Source organism: Copadichromis virginalis, linkage group LG1 (assembly GCF_057382275.1).
Source record: "Copadichromis virginalis isolate Kocher_CV1m ecotype Utaka linkage group LG1, C_Virginalis_male_GT1.1, whole genome shotgun sequence".
Lineage (NCBI taxonomy): Eukaryota > Metazoa > Chordata > Actinopteri > Cichliformes > Cichlidae > Copadichromis > Copadichromis virginalis.
In genome coordinates this window covers 26,182,282-26,189,456 of record NC_140618.1, presented here as the reverse complement: position 1 = coordinate 26,189,456, position 7,175 = coordinate 26,182,282, and the positions used below count along the sequence as shown (strand labels likewise).

Sequence of the window (7,175 nt, the reverse complement as noted above, 5' to 3'; positions counted from 1 at the left end):
TAGATGTGAATGTGATTGTGTATGGCACAACATTGCTGTTGACCCTGTCTGTCCACTACTTACAAACACCATATTAGGATAGGGTTGATCCCCCATTGACCCTGAACAAGATAAGTAGGTTAGATAATGAATGGATGGATTGACTGTTGAAGTCGACAAGAGCAATCCACAAAAAAGAAAGAAAGAGAAGAAATTCTTCTTACAGGACATAGACTGCCGCGGGTCACTGTCTTATCTTAAATCACTATAAATGATTCAACTGAGCTGAACATGTCTGGAAAAACTGTTCACTGATTGCACACATTATCTTGTTTGCCAGCTTATCTATTGTTTACTGGGTCACTTTTGTACAGCCGTAACCCCTACATTAATTTCTGCTTTATTTAATAAGTACTCAGACCAGTAGGGTCACAAAGTCACACACTCCTCACATCAGATAACTGATATATTAGAATTTGTTTTTCAAGAAATTAATTTACCATTTTTAAAAGGTTGGGACACTGCTGATGTAAATGAAAATGTTACTGCCATTTTCCCTAACCTCACATTTTCTCTGAGTAACCCTTGTCTCATGATCTGTGTTGGACTATAACATGTGACTTGGGATGATTCTCACTGTGAGAAAAGAAGTTGAGGACCACCATGAAAAATGTTCTTAACATCAAACCTAATATTATGCTTGCATCACCCTTATGCAAGGAAAGCTAATGAAGGAAAGTGGTTAAAAGCAAAGCTAATCAGAGCTCAGATCCAGTTAAGAAGCCAGCAGCCTTGGTATGAGCAAAGGACAAAGTTGTAGGAATAAGTGACAAATTTTTGCCTACAGTTTGAGGGAAATTGTGTTTAATAAGTTTAAGTTTAATAACTTATTATGAAAACAATATTTTGCATTGAAGGAAAAATTTTTTTTATTACATGCTATCAGTTATAGTCCTTAGTAAACATAGAAAATGGGAATCAGCAAAAAAGTCACAATCAGTTCTTTGTTGTTGTTGTTGTTTTAACCCATTCAGGTGACAAAGGAAAAAGCAACTACATTTGACTGTAAAATAATGTCAACAGAAATCTTATGTAAAAACAGAAGATCTGATGAAGAATTAAAACTGTCTCTGCAGCTCCTACGTCTTGTGGTGGCCGAAAGTATGATGTCTAATTATGCAGCTTTCAAAAAGCTTATACAAGTTATATTTTATAGGCTGCCTTTAAAACTAACTGCTGTCACTGGTTGGAATGTAATATGTTCATTTGTGTGTCAGTAAGAATGATTGGCAGGGCACAGCAGTGAAAGTCTATTCAACAGAATAGGGGCAGAGTTGGGGCAAGCTGTGACACAGAATATTGTGAGAGACAACAATAGCACAACCATTCTGCTCAGCTTTTTAATATTAGACAAGTGCAGAAGATCGCAGACAAAGAAAAGGACCAAAGACAAAGGGCGGAGATAAAAAGCTAAAGTATCTGTCAAACAGAAAGGCAGTCAAAGGCTTAAGAGGCAAGGAAGCACAGGAGGGTAGAGGGTAGGAAAAGACATTTTGTTGCAAATTGAGAAATAAAATGTGTGAATTAGTAACTTCTAAATTTCCTGGTTGAGGATTTGAATTCACAAGTGCACATAATCACTTTACGTGATAGTGAACCTGAGCTTTCTCCTCGAAATCATGTTTATGTACTCTCTGTGCCATTAAATATATTTGCATACACTATATTTTCCAATAAGATCATGATCGTCAAGCACTCATATAGTGTATTTGGCAAGTTGATATATAAATTGGTATAAGATCATGAGATATATTAGCATTGAATAAATAATACTTATTTAAAACAGCAGCATGTTAACAGCCAGACTATGAAACTACTAACTTAAAATGGACATGAAACGCTACATGTATAGAGGCTAATTTACATTATGGAGCCTTGGTCTCAAAAACAGACATACATTTAACTCTGTCTGTCTAGCTTAATTTAAGAAATAAGTATTTAAAGTTACAGTTTTAAAATCGTGTATAGCGCCATCTTGTGCCTGAAAATGATAACTGTGTCTGTTCGAGTCAGGAGGCAGGTGGTTCAACAGACCAGCAATCTGGAGTCCGACACTCCAGCTGTTCCTCGCCAGGTAGGATGTACCGAGCCAGATACAAAAATAAATATTAAAGTACAGATACCAATAAAGTACAGTAATTATACTGTGCTTAAGTAGAATACTTAAATACTTACTTAAGTAAAATACTTATACTAACTTATACTGGTTATGTTTAGGCACTTCGTTGGAAGTAGGAGAAGACTTATGTCTATATGTATGTCTATGTAGCTTTAACAGTTACATTTTGACCCATTTTTATTTAAAAGCACATTTCTTTCACCAAATTTTACTGAAAAGCTTTAGTTGGCTGAATGTTTGTTCAGCATTGTCGATCCACAATTGCAACTTGTAGCCTTCAAAAAAGATGTTACTTCTGAATATGTTAATCTTTTTTGTTAAAATATGCAGGAAATTTCTGTTCAGCCATGGTTAAAAGAAAACAAAGTCGACTTACTAAAGTCAGCACTGAGCCATCAACCACACCTTCATCTCTGTGTGATAATGCCATTCTACTTGAACTTTTGCTTCTGAGGAAAAACAGCAATTTATTGTATTCCAAGAATAGCTGGAATTCCACCAGAAGGTTAAATGGCATGTAGATCTTTTTAAGTCTTCGAATAAGCAACCACTGCTATTTTACTGAGTTCAGAGTACATATCAAAAATGCTTAACAGCCCCACTATCATTTTGGGTGCCAGCATATTTTTCAGTAAAAGCCTTTTTGTCTTTGTACAAATTAAACTTTATTCCCCCAAGTTTGAATAACACTGCACATTAACCTGACCTAAAGATGATAAAAAAAACAAAAACCAACAACAATGCAAATGTTGGTGTAAAGGGTTGAAAACTGAGTGTGGGCAAAACCAAAGGGGCACTCTCTTCTGCCATTTAATGGGCTGCTTTTGAGGCAAAAGAAAGCTCCTGTCTCTGCTCACCATGGCAACTGATGATAGGAATGTTTGACTCATCTCAGTGTTCCTATTTGACACTTTTTTTCTTCTCTGAAGATAAGCATGCATTTCATGCCATTATCCTCTGTATTAAGGCTTGAAAAACAAAGAAAATTGAATATCTATAGGTAAATGCTTTTGGATGATTAGATGCATTTTAAAAGATAAAAATACATGTAAAATGTCATGTTTCATAAGAAGAACAAAGGGCATCCAAGAAGTTGTACAAAGGGCATCCTTGTGTTTACTTTCACTTCTGGCAAGTCTGTGGCAGACTTGTTTGTGCTTGTTAAAGGAATACCTCACCAAGATGGTCCAAATTTAAGCCAAGCATCACTGAATATATATTTAACTTGCATTTTGATAGTTAATTATATGAGTTTTTAGTTGATGTGAATTATGTCTTGAACTACACTTCCTCATTTTGAAAATTTTGAAGCCTGATATGTGATTCCAAGTTAAAAAAAGTGAAAAAAAGATGCTTATGTGCTACAGGACATAAACTGCTCTGTATACTGTGGCTGTGTCATTAAGGCCATCACGTTTCCTTGGGGATTTTGAAACGTCAACCCAGTATACTATTAAAGTGTGACTGCCTTCTGTGTAATGAACAGAGATGGGCAGTAACACGTTACTGTAATCTGATTACTTTTTTTCAAGTAACGAGTAAAGTAAGGGATTACTATTGCAAAAACGGTAATTAGATTACCGTTACTTTCCCGTAGGAACGCTGCGTTACTGCGTTACTAAAACCGAGAATGTCTCATGACAGTGACGGAAGCGAGTGCGCCGTTAGTGACAACAGCTGTGTGCAGATCAACAATGGATCACATATCGATTGTGGGAGAGAGTATGAGCGTGCAGCGTTTAAAGCGTGGAAGTACTGACCTTACTTTGAGTTTGATTCCATAAAAAGTGACAAAAACATTAGCGTCCATCGTGCGTGGGAAGAAAACTTCTTTTTACAGCAAAAAAAACCCCCTAAACTTCCAAGCAAGCACAGAGTGCGCAACGACGTAATGGGAAATTCACAGAGAAACTTGCGGATTCTTCAACTGACCGCTGCGGCACACCTGCACCAGGGTAAACCTCCGCCTGCCCTGCTCCTGCTTTACAGGTGAAAATGAGCAACAGGACTGCTGAGTCTTTGACTTTATTTATTTTCTGCTGTGTTTTACTTGCATCTATTTGAAAGAGTGAGTGTAAACACAATTTTTTTTTTATTTTATGTGCTGGAATGTGCAGAAAATAGGTTTAAATGTTAAACCAATTTATTCAAGTCAGAGAATGTTGCATATAATTAAATTTTTGCTTGATGCATAAAGTTAAAAGATTAAAACTGATAAAACAAGTTAAAAAAAAGAGACTTTTCCATTTGATTACATTTTGTATGATGGATTATGTAGAAAAAGTAGAATTGGGCTGAAAGATCTATCGCTTTATCACCTCTTCAGGTTGTAAATCGTGTTTTTAAAAAGTAACTAAGTAACTAAGTAATTAATTACTTTTGAAAATAAGTAATCAGTAAAGTAACGGGATTACTTTTTTTGGGGAAGTAATCAGTAATTAGTTACCGATTACTTCTTTCAAGTAACTTGACCAACACTGGTATTGAAAACATGCAACAGATTCATAAATAAAAGATGTAGAGGCCATAAAATCCTTTCATTTTCTACAAGCATGATGTTTTTTCCAGCACACATGAATAGTACTCAGTGTTGGGGAGTAACGGAATACATGTACCGCCGTTATGTATTTAAAATACAAAATATGAGTAACTGTATTCCGTTACAGTTACCGTTTAAAAAGGTGGTATTCAGAATACAGTTACTTTGTTGAAATAAATGGATTACACTGTGGTACTTTCCTGTTTCATATTGTCGCGGGTCAGGACTGTTTGGGTTTTGTTTGACAGCTACGTTCTGTTGTTCCAGGCGGCAGCGTTACGGTTGCCAAGGTTACAGGGCGACGCTCTCTCTCTCTCTCTGCGACTGTGTGTTTCCTGGGTGAGAGAGCGCCTTTTCGCTGTTGTTGTTGTTGTGCTAAGCTAACAGGCAGAATGCTACAAGCTCTAAAGAATGTAGCATCATGGGCAGTGTAGTCCGTGTTGCAGGGAGAATGGACTGTCATACACGTTGTGGGTCTGTGAGCGCGAGGAGGGAGAAAAAGGGGAGTGGAAAGGTACGAGTTGTCATCGAGGAAAAACGGGAGCTGGAAGCATGTAAATATAATAATAACCACTGCAGCCAAGAAGAGTGCCTGACGAGCCCAGTTGTAAGTAAGCTATTAAGACTCGACTGTACACCGTGTTCGTGTTTTCCTCCGAAAACAATAAGTTCCGTTGGAGCAGCCTTTCAACGCCTCTCTCTGTCTCTCGCAAGAAAAGTTGACCCACACAACAAAGTAAAGCTAGTTTTCGGCTACGAGCCGACAGGGACCCCGCCGTATTAGTCAGAGGTCCCTTTACTACAGTTCGGAGTCGCGGACCTTCAGTAATAGTAATAAATCACACGGCAATAGTACATTCACGTTGTTGTAAAAAGCATGATAATATATTAAGTAATCCAAAGTATTCAGAATACATTACTGTCATTGAGTAACGTAACGGAATACGTTACAGAATACATTTTGGGGCATGTATTCTGTATTCTGTAATGGAATACATTTTAAAAGTAACCTTCCCAACACTGATAGTACTATTACATTGTACCCCAATGCTACACTCACAAGCCACATTGTCAGATGCACCTTGCTAGTGTGGCGAGACGAGGTTGGGATATAAAGTAAATACTCTTCAGTTTTAAAGAACGACAACGCCACCCTGGGAATTTCACCCAGAGAATACTGGAAATGACACTAAATCACCAAAAAGGCACTTAGGTTCGCTATACTCAATCCAGAGACGAGGTTCAATAATAAACAAATTGACAATTTATTGGTAATTATTTAAAACACCGAATAAAAACATAATCATGAATATTCAAATACAAATATGCTTAAAAAGGTATTCAGAGCTGAGGCTTACCAGTGGAGGGGCAGGGATGCCACACACAACTAAAGAAAGAAAACACACCAAAACACAAGTGCAACACACTATCACACACTCACACTAATAAACTAGACAAGGCAGGTGTGTACACTCAAGGGATCCCACCACCAAGGCACCCTAGTCTCCTCCACGTCGGCACTCCGCATCTGAATAAAAGAAACAAAGAAAATGTTAATATATTACAAAAAACTAATGTGTAGCACCGGGGGATAACCCAACTGCAGGACCACACTGGTGATCTACAGCTAGAAAAAGGGCCTCCCACCAGTGGTGTAACAGAAAATCCAAACTACAAATCAAAAAGCAATAAAACAACATACAATCTGAATAAAACTCTAAAATCTGGAGCAAACGGAATCGCCGTACTGCTCCAACTTGCCGTCCACACGACGATAAGTTAACAGTCAATCAATATGCACGCCAGCTGACTCCGATAACCGGCATGCATATGGCCGTTGTCCACGCCGACGTCCACTGTAAAAGCTGACAGCAGCAGGGAAAGAATTCTCACAACGGGAACAGACGGTAAAAGCACAGCAAGGCAAAACAGCAGCACTTCAGTTCGCGTAGCTTGGCGCAAAACTAAGGCCCACACTTCCAAATAAGCCGGGTCACAGAACGTAAGCAGAATAGCTCAGAGGAGGCTTCTATAGCTACGACCAGCCGCGATGGAGGCTTCAGAAGAATAACCTGCAAATGATCTCCACCACACCGAGGGGAAGTCAGGTGACCAAAAAGGAGATCACAGGCAAGCGACGCAGAGACACTCAAATGGCCACTATTTATACCAGCGCCCCCTAATGGGCCAGGCTGAAAGTGGGTTGGACCGAAGGATAACATTCATCCTGCCACACTAGCACAGAGCCGGATCCCCGTTTGCCGTCAGAATTGCAGTAATTTCTTCAGTTCAACAAAGATGCTGAGTACATTCCTCAGAGATTTTGGTCCATGTTGATATGACAGCATCACACAGCTACTGCGGATTTGTCAATTGCACATCCATGATGTGAATCTCATCTTCCACCACATCCGAAAGGTGCTCTATTGAGAGCTGGTGACCATTTGAGTGCAGTGAACTCATTCATGTTCAAGAAAC

General features: G+C 38.6%; 1 long non-coding RNA gene across 1 annotated transcript; it reads right to left on the bottom strand.

The window, feature by feature from the left end:
- Positions 1-5,938: 5,938 nt before the first annotated feature.
- On the bottom strand, positions 5,939-6,760 carry LOC146718864 (uncharacterized). The gene is made up of 2 exons (XR_014919310.1): positions 6,400-6,760; positions 5,939-6,225 (listed from the first exon to the last, which is right to left on the bottom strand). It is a non-coding gene; the product is annotated as an uncharacterized LOC146718864 (long non-coding RNA).
- Positions 6,761-7,175: the final 415 nt, after the last annotated feature.